This window comes from Haliotis asinina, chromosome 14 (genome assembly GCF_037392515.1).
Source record: "Haliotis asinina isolate JCU_RB_2024 chromosome 14, JCU_Hal_asi_v2, whole genome shotgun sequence".
Lineage (NCBI taxonomy): Eukaryota > Metazoa > Mollusca > Gastropoda > Lepetellida > Haliotidae > Haliotis > Haliotis asinina.
Window position 1 is genome coordinate 44,831,324 of NC_090293.1, and position 14,909 is coordinate 44,846,232.

Sequence of the window (14,909 nt, forward strand, 5' to 3'; positions counted from 1 at the left end):
GAAAAAGGTAACGAGTAAAGTCCTGGAAAAAGATCATTGGAAAAAGTCACAATACCATGTTATATATTGGTGGGTTGTAAAACTGCCAAATAACATCATTTAACTGTTTCTTAAATCAGTTAATTAATATATTGTGATTATACATATACAGTAGGTAATGAGTGGAAATTATGATTTTGTTCTTGTTTTCCTTTGACCATAATGGAGTTAAGGAGGTCTGAGAGACAGACAATGGATTCCCTCACGTTAGCACCCAATCTGTCTCTTCTATTGTAATACTGTATCCCTTCTGTTGTTGACTCGCGTCCCATCGCCCCTAATCCCCAGCAATGCTGAAGATGCGGCAATCACAGTTACGGACAATGGCGTCAAACAATCGTTACACAGTCGTAACCCCGATCTGTTGTTCACAGCTAACTGATTGTGTGTAAAGTCTTGAGACATCAACACAAGTAAGGCTGTCATCTTAGTCATCACCTGTCACATTGGTTGCTGGGACAGTGTTGACCAGAGGGAACAACAGTGCAGCTGACCACTCTAACAATCGACACCTTGTGTCTCCATCTTGTGTAATGTCCATACACTGACCACATGGACATTCTACAGTATGTCCAGAACGTGATGAAGTGTCAAATTACGATACTCTTGGAATTTTCTTATTCGTCGTGTTTCAATGTTGTTTGGGCAGCTATCATTTGTTGTTTAGTAAAACACAAATGGTGAAAAAGCACTAAAATGGTTTGTGTTGTCAATTAATACCTTGACCACAAATTTCCGAGTCAGTAGGCATAAATGTCTCAGAGACAGAAATTATTTTTGAAAAATCAGTCAATCAAGTGGCTTACTTACACTGTCGGATAAAAATACATAATGGTTTTCATTTTCGATAAAAAGGGACAAAATGGTTCACGATTTCGGACAAACATAATTTAAGGTTTTCACTTTTTTTTACCCCAAATTGCAAATGACTCACATTTACTATCAGAAACAACAACAAAAAATATGGCGTCAACTTTCGATTCGTTAACAGTTTCCGACTTTTATGCTTTTATGTTTATGGCGGCTTAAACAGTTTGAATTATGTGACAAATATCGATATTTGTGTAGGATATCAGAAATTATTTTCATATTTTCGCAAATACATAATCATATGTGTTTAGTCCCGAAAAGCATGCTTCAAGAATCAAGACGAAAAATGCCGGAACCCGTTTTGAGAAAGCTGTTGATTAAAGAGGTTCCCTAATTTATGATACAGGTAGCGGAATTCCTGTCAGCGTTCCATTTACCGCCATTGTTTGATATTACGCAACTTTGACAACGCCATCTGATGTGTAGAGACTTCTCGCACAACATGTGTGTTACAAACCATCGTCTTTCAACATGTTACGTGAGTGATACATCCCATAACACCTGCCCCGTCAGTGCTCGTGTATTAAGACAGAAATATACGTCGTTATTCACTTTCTCTAACGAATGACGTAGTCGTGTCACTCTGTCTCAACGTCACATCCGGTAATCCAAGATGGCGAACATGTCGTCTGCTCATTCATCTCGCCTGCCCTACTGACCTTTCAACACACCTGTTTGGAGTAGAATGTTGTGCATTCATTTTCTTGATGGCTGCAATACCTCTGTACCATGTAGAATGTTTGTAGAATGAAATCATGTGCCGTTTTTGAGTAGAGAGCGCCTTCCCGTTGATGGATGAGTTGTATGGGTAAACAACCTTGTTACATTGTGGAAGACGAGGGAGCTTGAATCTCCATTAAGCCGACATTGAAGAAATACACAGAACGTCGGGGAAATCGCGATACATTTTTCACTCTAAATCGTGGTTAGGCTAGACAAATTATGTAGATTGGTGAATTCCGGGGCCCGGGAGCAACAAGGGGAGATAACTTAGATTTGTAAACGTGGTTAGATGGGAGATCTTTAGACAAAATATAAACGCTATTGTTTGAAAGGAGCGATGGCAGCGTGTCCATATGATTAGGAAATAATGGAAGTTTCTTGTGGGTGGGATAGTAAACAAATCATTCAAGTGTCAGCCATTTTTGAAAATATGGTATTTTGACATAAGCGCTTGTACCTCAGGCTCCTGTCTGACGGCAGCCATACAGTGCATGTGTAGTCCTGGATCCCTTTTCACAAAGCTATCGTAACTACGACAGTTGTAAGTCTGTGTTACAGTAAAGGAGGTAGCGCTTCACACCCCCTTCGACGCCTCTCACAACTATGGGTTGCTGAAGATCACCTCTCGCCCGGATCCTCACAGGTTACATTGACTTACGACAAGTCGTAGCGCTAAGATAGCTTTGTGGAACGGGGCCCAGACCCCGTTCAACGCCTCTCCCAAGCATTGGTGGCTGAAGATCAAATCTAACACGGATCTTTACGGGCTACTTAGATTTACGACAATTACGTGAAACGGGGTCCTGGTGAGTAGGAGATGTTCCCCACCTTATGCTAAGGTCTGGTTTTGTACGTGATACCGTAGTTTGGCGTTTGCAATATGAAAGGCAACAAGGAAGTAGCCATACTAAGAGACATCGGCATTAATTGTTGTTAACCTACCTTCTCCTCGGCATTAAGAAGATGAAAATATGGATTCAGTATACTGTGTCTGAACACAGTGTTAGAACTCAACATCGAGATTGATCCGGTCAGGTACACAGACGTGCATGCTCATCGCTATGGAAGTCATTTTGAAAACGGCGCCAACCCCGTTTCATTTTACCACCAAAAATGAGTTATTATCGTTTCTTGAGGCCGTGGAGGCTAGCCTAGTTCTCACGTCATGCTGAAGACTCGGATTTGATTCCAAGCATGGGGACACCGTTTAAGGCTCATTTCCGATGTCCAATGTCGTGTTATTGATGGGATTTTAGTAAAACTGGCGTTCAATAAAGGCACTCGCTTATCGTCAGGTTTAATTTGGGATTCGAATGCACACGCAGCGAATCATTGCGATCAAGGGACGCAACTCTAGGTTGGGACTTCGCTGTCACCCCTGGATTGTCGTAATCCCAAACATCTCGAGCTAACACGTTCACATGATTTAAATGAGGCCATGTATCATTAATTCTTTTCTTACACGAGAAAGACTATAACGTGTTTACATTTCCAAACAAAAACGTCTTCTTAACCCCTGCCTTGGTTATTAGGTGGAGAAATTACAGTACCCTGTAAGGGCAACATGACTTCATGTTCCATGCAACGCTCAGTTTAACACATTGTCGGTTAAATAAAGAGAGGAAAAATGTTCGTGTGGTATGTAAGAGCTTGATTGCTTAACTTCACGACTTTTTCCGGGGAGTCTGTGGAAGTCGCATGTGGACGCACTGCCTTCACTGACTCGTGTAAAACAGTGCAAATTAAAAGGTTTTAAGTGATGCTATGAATGAATACTGTTTAACCGCGCAGTCCTGAATATACAGTATTTGTTATTATTGTCTGTTAAAACCATTTTTATGATGACCAAAGATAATTTTTGTGAAACAATTTTCACTAAAGTGTGGAATGAATATTGTTTAACTGCGCAGTCAGGAATATACAGTCTTCAATACTATTGTACATGTCTTTAAAAACCATTTTGTCTGATGACCAAAGATAATTTTTGTGAACACCAACACACACACACACATAAAAATACGCTTGGATCTGGATGGGGGCAAAGTATTTCTCATGAGTCAACATGCACTTTGGAGGACAACAACGTGCACACTAGTAGGTCACGGAGAAAACTTGTTGGAACGGTTGAAATCTACCCAATTAGTATTGGGGAGCTATTTTGACTCAGGATTCCCAAAAGGCAAATGAATGTAAGAAATACACGCAACGTCATTCAACGACGACATTCTTACTTGAAACTTTCCTAAAATTTTCCTTTGAAACAGTCGAGCAGTTTATTCAAACAACATTGTAAGAATGGTGCTCACCCAGAATTGAACAGACTGAAATATCATAGCTCATGATTCATCGTTATTCAAACCATATGCAGCTTCATATTTAATATGCTCCAGCGTTTGAATGTATGCATGTAAAGGTTCAATTAACCTCATTTAAAGAATATTTCAGGCGGTTTGTTGACACTTTGACAAACGCGCACACCGGAAACAGAGGGATTCAATATCCGGTTTTCTCCAGCGTTTGAACTCGTGGGTGTTTGAGAAGCAGGATCCAGTTATGAGACTGGTTCATGTGCGTTGAATATCAGACGTGCTTTTCTAGTGGGAGCTGACGAGGGACATTGTTTGGCGGGTGTTGATTAACACCGCTATTGTTTCCTCCCCTACCTGTGGTGAGAATTTGCATCTCTCGCGGACATCGCTATGATAAACACTCGCTGACTTCCGGTATGGACTGATGGGAACGGTTTTGTTTCTGAAGGTGAAGGTCGGACTGTGTAGGTCGACTGTTTGTGAGCCATGAGAGCGGCTAATGTCGAATATTTCACCTTTTCGTAAAAACTCGGTGTCAAATTAGTCGTGACATTCGGTGATGCGAACCTTAGATGATTTAGGAGTCATCACGATGATTGGGAGTCAGAGAGTGTTGGTTTTTTATTACCACTACCTTGTCGCGTCAACCAAACACCATGTTGGTACCCGTTTTGATTGGGCGCTGACTACAGATGAAGCATGCATGTCGGCGATAACGGGATTGGGAATTCAGGCTCGTTGACATGATTGATGCATGCCATCGTATCCCAGTTTCGTAAATCGAAGCTCTTGATATCGATCATTTGACTGTCTGGATTAGACATGATAATTTGCAGATCAGCGTCATATATCTGGTGCGGCGTTGACCAAAATGCAGACATCAAACCAAATGAACAACGAAAAATTGGTGGTCAAAGCGTGTGACCTGGCGGAAAAATTACTCCTCTCTTGCTCCTTTCCAAACTTGATTATCTTCACGAAGTCTTACATATATAACAGGAATACTAGCCTGTCTCATAAACACTGAACCACATTATTTCCCTTCAGCCTTGCCCCTCCATGCAATGCTAAAGCCCTAAATGACGCAAGTCTTGATTTCTCCAAGACTGAATCTCTCGTCTCCACTGTGCTCCTTTTCAGTTTAAATGGGTTTATTTGTTCCGGTCGAAATTATGCATATTCAGAGGTAGTTCATGAACAGTAACAAACAAAAGTCACGTAGGCAGCAGCATCTATCTTCCATAGAACCTTATACCGCCGTATAATAGCGGGCCACAACCTGACGACGCTGGAACCTACCAATTTCAGCAACTTCAGCAAGCTGAAATACCGCAAGTGTGATGCATCTGTTTAACTGTTTCCACACTTCCACCGTGAACCTCATTGCTGCAAGACCTTCTGCCACGTGTTTCAGTCGTTAAGCCCTCAACGCTCCTTCCCCATCGAATAATATTGATGCAGCTGAAAATACGGGCATTTTGTAGAGAAGTAGCTTATTGCGTGGCTAAACCGTTCGCGAAGATATTCGTCGGTTTCGTACATAAACACAATTTTAACCAAAAAGGTCGTCGACAGGCGTGTTTCATACTTACAGGCGCCCGTAAAGATACGTTGCGGTTACTCTACTTTGGTAAAACGTTACGTTTTTTTGTTAAAATACATATGTTTAAAGTTTATGGCACAATATCATCACATTCTGATTTGTATCTACCAGGAACTGGGGCTCAACTCGAGTAACAAATAACAATCGTAATCAAGGTTCCCGGTGCAGGTTTGTGTTTGACAGTTTAACTACAAACACGTGCAGTTCGTGGTCTTCATCGGGTTTATTCAACAATGAATTCGTTGATTTAGTTGTTCAAAATGCAACAAAGTATTGCAGAAAATACACGTGTCTTTGTTGGTTCCTACAACCAGACATTAATTATCTCTCTTTTCGAGAAAATTATGTGCGTATTGTATTTGAATAAGTAAACACTTTGCATACATGTATGAATACCAGCATGTCTTGGTATTTACTATTTGTGCACCAAGTTCACCGGTGGCGTAACCGGGGTGCACATTTATAGTGACGTCCAGGTAGAAAGGTCAGCGTAGGCTTTACCTGACGACACAAAGTCCCCGACACAGTGTGTGCTTTTAGAGCGTTTTAAACTGACCTGTGAAATAATAGTTCACCAACACCCTAATTTAGATCATAAAAAGCGATTGTTTGTGATCGGGTGGTCGGATGTTGTTTTGTTGCGTGTATCGAACTCCGACACTGATTCTCTAGACTAGCCCCCTTGAAGTTTGACTGAAAAGGGGCTTAATGTGAAGGGGCTCCAATGAGATACGTGATTCCTCAGGAAACCTAGACTTTATTTAGGGCATCGAATTTCAGAATAGACTGGGCGGAAAATAAAGTATGGGTTAGCAAGCGTCAGGCTTTCGTTTCTCATAAAATCAAACATATAGATGAAAGAAACCGACTTTTTAACGACGTTTTGACTGACTGAAGGGTCGGTGTGAATATGAAAGTACATGGATACTTTAATGATGAGAAAAAAATCCTTAATCTTCAAAACCGCTTTTAAGTTTTTGGTAATGAAGTGATGATACCTGTTGCAACATTTTGTAATGAGAACTTTTCAAAATATCTTTTTCTTTCTTGCAATTGGTGTAATTACAAATGTGTATTTAATTAAAACATTATATTTTGTTTGGGACTTGTTCGGAAAAGAATATCCCTTCCAGGATCTTACTCTACTTTACGCTGGATCATCAAGACGCTGGTCTTACACCGTAAACAAAAATAGACCTCGTAGTTACTTTACCATTACACAGATATAATATTTGCGTTTTTCAGATATCATCATTGACTTGTACCGGATACAGGCAAGGGGAGGTTCTACATGCCCAGGTGGTCTGCACATGGTAAGATCCTTGTTTTCAATCCAAACTACCTAAATGATTTCAGAGTCGCCACTCCGGCCTGGATTGTAGGGAAATAACTTTATATTTTCCTAGCAACGGATCGTGTAACTCATTGTAGTGCTCAGGCGGTTCATGACGTCACACACCGGGACAGCACGTGCTCCTATTGTTCCCGTCTATTGGATACAGTGTATAATCTTGTATGTAAACATGCGCAGTGGTGTCATCGGCGTAGGGTTGACGGGGAGTCGTAACTCGGTATTACAGCGTGACCCAGGGTTGAAGGTCAGCTATTAGACGTTACTTGGGTGTCGTTATTGAAGGGGAGTGGGACAAAGATTTGGGCGTCGCTCACAGCTCTACGTGAGGAGAAAAATATGCGTTGTGATACTGAAAAAAAGTATGTTTCGGTGAGCGTTGGGCTTAGAGCTCCTGCTGGTGAAAGTCTACGTCAGCTACTTGGTTAAGGTCTGTGCTCAAAATTCATTTTGTGTTGTGTGAGTTCAATAAGTATTCCGATTTGGGGTACGTGCATCGTAATATAAAACAATCAAGACACATACTTAAGATATCTCCGGGGTTCTATGAGCTCACAAGTAGTATGGGCATGTCTACCAGCTAACGGCCCTGTCTGAGCTCCTTGGAAACAAGGAACGCACCTTTTTAACCCGTTGTCTCCACTCTCCACTGAAACCCCACCCACCCCAACTCACACACGAACGCACGCACCCACTGGCACCCCATTCACAAAACATGCATACTCACGCACGTAACACTGCTATTTTATTTCGTAGAAAGATAAGATCCCCTTGCTGGAAAATATATGTACAGCTTTTAAAGCATGTTTCTGTCAGAAGGCAGTAATAATGAGATTTAAATGAGGATTTTGCAGATATGTCGGTAGCCCCAGTGGTCATTAGCACTGCTTTCACGAAGAATATCCTGTGAAAAAATTAATATCGAAACGGACACACTGAGCAGGCGTGACATTGTATTCATACTGGTATCAAACTTGTGTCATGTTGGTAAGGGCAAACGCACATACCTTCTGGCCACCTTCTCTTTTGTATAAAGAGTGATTGAGTTTAGTTTTGCGCCGCTTTTTAGCAATATTCCAGCAATATCATGCGGAGGACAACAGAAATTCACATTGTACCCATGTGGGGAATTGAACCAGGGTCTTCGTCGTGACGAGCGAACGTTTTAAACACTACCCCACCATCCCTTGTGTGTTATCTCATTTGCGCGCACCTGTTGTCTTTTGTCAAAAAGACTCGTCTCCCAATGTCACTCAAATATGCTTCAGTGATTTGACAAAAGAGGACACGACTAAAGTGTGATAAGCGTGTAGTGATGCCCGCCCAAACACCTCGACTCCACATGTAAATTTACGTGATTGACTCCAGGTACCCGTCAGGGTTTGATGGTTTGGGCGTGCACATAAAACACGTCGTAAAACAACAGTTGTAAAACACGTCGTAAATAGCGAGGCGGAAGCAGCGCATAAAACGACCCGGAGTTTCCGCCCTTGTCAATCACGTGACAGAGTTGTGACGCCGGCGTCTTGTCGTGGCAGCTTCTGTCTGTAACCACATCCCTTTGGAACAGCGGACATGCGCATTGTGACATCGGGTGTTGTCGATGTGGCCGTGTGCAACGTCGTCCCTTGTGCCACCATTCACTAAACGCGGAAGTTGCGCGGAATGCTGGGATACGTGTACTATAAACAGCGGTCTTTGTCGGTTTCTGAACGGAACTGTAGACAAACTGGTACAATTCAGTGATGTCTTGTCGTATTTCCTTGTCTGTCAGATTTAGTTTCATAGTTATATGAAATTATATGTGTACATACCACTGTCCGCGCGTTCTCTGACCTCTCTGAGATTTAACCCAGTTCCATTACGAAATACTGTCCACTGAGCCAACCTTCTTCACTACCTCCGGTAATCACTGACCATTACGCACGCTCCGAACGCGCATATGGAGGTAAGGTAGTCTAGTGGTTAAAGTGTTCGTTTGTCTCGCCGCGGATCCGGGTTCGATTCCAATGCTCCATTGTGTGAGGCCTATTTCTGGTGTCCCCCGCTGTCATATTTCTGAAACCTAAACTCAGTCACTTTAACGACGCACTAGGAAGCCTCCCTAATGACGCAAAGGCTATAAACAGTCTCATTCACGATGCATAAACCACTAAAATAACTTGACGAAGCAAAGACCACTAAACGGTCTCTTTAAGGACGCACAGACCGCTAAACAGCCTCCTTAACGACGCACAGAAAACTAAACAGCCTCCTTAATTAAAGACGCACACAGATCACTAAACAGTCCCCTTAATCACGCACAAACCACTAAACAGACTCCCTAACGACGCTCAAACCACTAAACAGTCACTTTAAGGAAGCACGGACCACTACAAGTCTCTTTAAGAACGCACAGACCACTAAACAGTCTCCTTAAAGACGCACAGACCGCTAAACAGTCTCTCTATTGAGGCACAAAGCAACAAACAATTTCCATAACAAAGCACAGACCACTAAACAGCATCCTCCACTAACCACTAAAATCACTGTCCCCTGCCGTCGCACTAGGGGCTGTGCGGTAGCCTATTGGTTATAGCGCTCGCTCGTCACGAAGAAGACCCGGGTTCGATTCCTCCACATGGATACAATATTTGAAGCCCATTTGTGGTAGCCCACGGCGTGATATTGCATGAAAATTGCTAAAAGCGGCGTAAAACCATATTCAATCTGTCATACAAATCAAAATAAATACGGCACCAAGCTCAATGCTCTTCTATCTTATAGTTGCGTTACTACCACAAACCTTCGCTATAACGCTGATAATAGAGTGATTTGCCGAACAACCAGAACAACAACGATGTAAGGATATCCGCCTACTTTTGCCCCATCGTTGCTGCAGTCTCTATTATATACGTCCCAATAATCCCTAAACAACCATGTTAATCCATAGCTCCTCCCTACGACAATCACTGTTTATAATTTAACACTTTGTTACATATCGTATTATGTCGACTCACACTTCAACCGAGCTCAGAGGTGAAGGGGTTAAACCACATCTCTTCTCCTAGCCTCAAGACGTCATGGCGGCAACATCCGGGCGATACAGTTACCTGCAATTTTCAACGTTTAGCGGGATTTTCGGTGTAATAAGGTATTAGAGGTGCCCCAGCGTTGTATGGCATTGTGACTGGATCGGTCCCACTAAGAGGCGACTGTATTTCGGCTGCACAGACACTAGTAACGTGATCTGAAATCATGGCGGCTAAGTCTACATTCCGTCTGCTTCTGAGACGGGTTTGCAACGTATCCTTGCAAATGGATACCTGCATTTTTAACACAATATAAGCTTCAAAGAGATTAAGGATGCTCTGTCTTTGACCTGCAAATCTCCTAAATCCGCCAAGTGCTTGTGTAAAAAGTCGAGATTTCGTTGTTAAGGGATGGTAAGAGCATGAGAACATGTCAGGTAATAGTCGCATCTGGGTGTATGGAAGCACGAGTTAGTGAGTGAGTGAGTGAGAGTGAGTGAGATATAGGAGTGGGTCAGTAAGAGATGTTGATCTGTAACTCCAGACTTTGGAAAACTGAAACACAGAGGGGATGGCAGGTGTTCCATTAGGGTAAGGTAGTACAGTGGGTAGACCGTTCGCCCGTCGTGAGTTCGATTCCCACGGGAAATATGAAATGATGTAGTCAAAGCCAAGGATGGGTAGTTCAGTTGAGGTGTAGTAGTCGAGCAACCGAGTAATTACAACGTTTACTCGGCACGGGTTCGAATCCCAGTAAGGGTAGGAGGTGGTCTAGAAGGGTCAAGGTGATCGTGGCGGGATGTGAGGTGGCATAGTGAAGCAAGTAGGCCGCCAAGATGTCCATTGTTTAACCTTCGCTCGTCTCAGGTTCGATTCGCTACAAGACCTGTGAAGTGAATCCGAGATGCCATCTGTGGTTTCTTGATTATTGCCATCAAAGATTGGCACACGCATTAATATTATTGATGGTTTCGTGTTGACTGGATTACGTAAACCTCATGTTTAATGTTTTCGTATTTCGTATATTGTGTTTACGGAACACTAACGCTTTATAGTCAGTTCAAAACTGTGCTTTGACACTTAATACTATGATTTTTATGCCGCTTTTAGCAATATTCCAGCAATTTCACAGGTGAGGACACTAGAAGTTGACTTCACACATTGTACATGTGAGGAATCGAACCCGGGTCTCGGCGTTATGAGCAAACGCTTTATCCACTACCCTACCCCATCGACCCAAACAGTAATACTATGTTGACGTCGATTAACGAACAAACATACAATAACATAACAATAACATAACAGTTACTTAAGGTACATTATGTCACATGACGCATTGTGTCCCATGACAGTCCAGGAAGTCACGTCACAAGCAGACATTTTGGAGTCGGTAGGTACACTGGCCCAAAAAAGAAACGCATAGGTGAAACTCCAATGTTATGACAGAAGATTTATTAACTTAAATTGCACAAAAAGTAATGGAACTTGAGCAATGATAATTCACACGGGTATTAACAAATGTGTGTCAAGACATATACAATCATTCACAGTGGTATTAAGCGTCTCTATTTTCCATGGCATAGTGAGAAAGTCAGTATCTGGTGTGACCACCACGGGCATCAATCACTGCTCTGCATCGCCTGGGCATTGACTGTATAAGACGTCGTATCCGCCTTTGTGGGATTCTTCTCCACTCATCTCGCAACGCATTCACCAACTGTAGACGTGTCTGTGGCTGCGGCTGTCGACGTCGTAACCGTTTACCCAATTGGTCCCATAAATGTTCAATTGGGTTCAAATCCGGCGATTTTGAGGGCCATGGAAGAACTGTAATGTTGTTGTTGGCAAGGAAATCCGTGGTAATGCGTGCTGTGTGCGGTCTTGCATTGTCGTGCTGGAAAATTTCCCTTCTAGCGTCAATTGTAGGAACAACATGACGGTTCAGAATTTCATCCCGGTAGCGTACAGCATTGAGATTCCCTTGCACATGCACCAACTGTGTAATGCCGTTTATAGATATGCCTCCCCACATCATTACACCTCCACCACCGTGTCTGTTGACCTCACGAACGCACTGTCGAGCATATCTCTCATTTCGACGTCTGTAAACACGCATCCTTCCATCATGTCTGTACAGCAGAAAACGTGACTCATCGCTGAACCAGATCCTCCTCCAATTCAAGAGGTTCCATGCCCGAACGTTCCTGCACCACTGAAGACGTGCACGACGGTGATGGGGATGCAGAACAGGTCCTGCATGAGGTCGCATAGGTCGAATTCCATGCTCTCTTAGGCGATTCCTGATGGTTTGTGGAGAGACTCTACGCAGCCCAGGAACGTGATCAGCGGTATACGTAGCAGTGACGGCCCGATTACGCAGATGAAGCACCCGGATGTAGCGGTCTTGTGCTGGAGTTGTCACCCTTGGTCTCCCACTCCTTGGACGGTCTCTGGTCGAGTTGTGTTGCGTGTATCGTTGCCAGAGACGGGAAATCGTGCTCTGCCTCACATTCAGACGTCTGGCAACTGATGACTGACTTTCCCCAGCTTCCAGACGTCCAATGGCTCTATTTCTGTTTTCTTCATTTAACCTTGGCATTTTTCGCGTCGCATAGAAAGAAATTCGAAGAATGAATCGCAACAGGACCTGTCCCCTTTTATAGCCATCATAATCAAGATTGAGATCCTGCATTTGCACGTGCATAATGCTTTCAGATTTTCCCACGTGCAGATTATACAAAGCGTTTTCAAGGTGCTGTGGTGTGGCGAATAATCACCAGAGGTTGTGTTTGTTTGTCTGTTTTGGTTGTATTGACTATAAAAACACTTAATATTTACATTAATTGTCATTCCATTCCATATTTTCCGAAAAAATCTACTTTAAAAATGAAATTTCAGCTATGCGTTTCTTTTTTGGGTCAGTGTACATGTATACAGTTCTTGTTACCTCGAGACTCGCCTCAGGAACACCGCGGTCTAACATGTTAATTATTACAGTCAGTTTTTTAGGCAAAAGTATTAAACGTTTACTTGAGGTATGACAGACATTTGCACCAGAAGAAAAGTAATTATCACGTTCTACTTGGGCAGGATAACACCATTCTTAGTTACACGCTACGACCCTTCACTGATGGATGACCATTAATCTTACGCTGAGAAAGGTTCCGCTTTAAGAAATTTTTTAACTTGAAAAATGTGGAAAAATATCTTAATCAGCTTTTAAGGCTGATGGAACGCCAATGTATTTCCGTCAAAGTGTACATGCCGCTCACTCTCTTAATGTGTGTCCCCTTTAACGCATCTGTGCTGCAAAGCGTTCTGCCCATCTGTGTAAGAAATTTGTTTTTGAATTTAAAAAATGCAACCACATCTTTGAAGTCTCTGCTCCAGAATTTCGGCAGTTCATTCACCGTTGATCACTCGCGTAACACCTACACGTCAACTGCGCATGTGTGCACTCGCTTCACCGTCGTAAAATGGCGGCTACCGTTGACGTACGGGCAACGAAACGAGGACAAGTCAAATACAGCTCTTGTCTGTTGATTGAACGACTTGCTCTCACAGCTTTGTCTCCGGCCTTAAACTCCCCAACACTGCCTGACCTTATGCGATGCTTACATGGTAACGAAACCTACTGGACTGACGGGCGTGATGCTCTGTGTGGAGATGACGCATATTTATTTTGCCGTAACATACCCTAGTCTGTTTGTTTGATTGGTTATTTTTATTTCTTTTGTACTGGGTGTTTGAAAAAACACTTTCAAATTGACACATTTTAAGAGTCGCTTTGACTTAAATAAACACCTGCAGTCTGGAGCTGTGACTTGAACAAAGGCACCAGTAGGCTGTCCTTCAATGAGATTGTTCGGGACGGTTTAGAAGGTTTATGCCGAGAGCAGCTTTAATATTTGGGACCGTATGCTTTCATGACAATATCAAATCGTTGCACGACTCAAAAATGACATCTGCAGCGTGTGCAAATACAATTTTAAGGATGTGAAGTCAGCGTTGAAACCAAGCGACAGTCGGGGTCAACCGACTGAGCACCGTGAAGATCCGGGTTATACTTCGTCCTCTGAAACCCATGCTTGTCGTAAGAGGCGAATATCGGGATTGGGTGGTCAGGCACGTTCACTTGGTACGTGTCATTATTTCCCAGTTGTGCAGATAGGTGCTCATGCTGTCGATCAACGGATTGTCTGGTCCAGTGTTAATTAGAGATTATCGCCATATTGTTGGAATATCCTGAGTGCGGCGTAAAAAAAACGCTCACTCAGTCGACTTCATGGTAATACTGACACGGAAGCGACCTCTCGATCTGTTGCCTTCTGAAATAAACGGAACCAGAGGTATGTGTTATTTGGTAAATGAGGCTCTTCCTTTGGTTTTATGGTTTTATCCGATCATAAATCCGCTTCCATGTTTATTAAAATGTCAGGATGTAAGAAACCCTCAGGATTACTTTCTTTTGGGTGTCATTTTATAAGCCGACGTACAATATTGAACACGCTATATGGATAACAACTTTTTTTATTTCGTGCTTTCCCTCTTGACAACGGTATAAAAATCTGTTGAAACGTCGGTATAAAAGAAGGTGTGGTCCAGAAGGTGTAGTCAGCATTACAGGATTATCTTTCCTTTCTACACCAGGATATCATAATGTTTCTTACGAAATAAGGGCGGTGGTGTAGCCTAGTGGTTTAACCTTTGCTTGTCACGCCTAAGACCAGGGTTCGATTCCTTACAAGCAAGGGTTCGATATGTGAAGCCTACTTCTGTTGTGATATTGCTGGAATATCGCTAAAAGCGTCATAAAACTTAACTCTCACTCATAAGAGATGAATCGGTGTTCGTCAGCCGTGAAAGATTAAAATCAGATTTTTGCGGAATTATTACTCAGTTTATGTGAAAAATATAGAAAAATGTCTCAGTTATATCATAAATATATTTCACAATAGATTTAGTGGTCGATGCGATGCATTCTTTCAAAACAAAGTGAAAGA

The 14,909-nt window shown here is 42.6% G+C and overlaps 1 protein-coding gene across 1 annotated transcript in view; it reads left to right on the plus strand.

The window, feature by feature from the left end:
- Window positions 1–14,909, plus strand: part of LOC137261066 (lactadherin-like) — a 257,593-nt gene that overhangs the window by 139,050 nt on the left and 103,634 nt on the right. The window contains exon 3 of the mRNA XM_067798729.1: window positions 6,790–6,857. The gene's annotated coding sequence lies outside the window, so the exon portion shown is untranslated. The remainder of the gene's footprint in view (window positions 1–6,789; window positions 6,858–14,909) is intronic.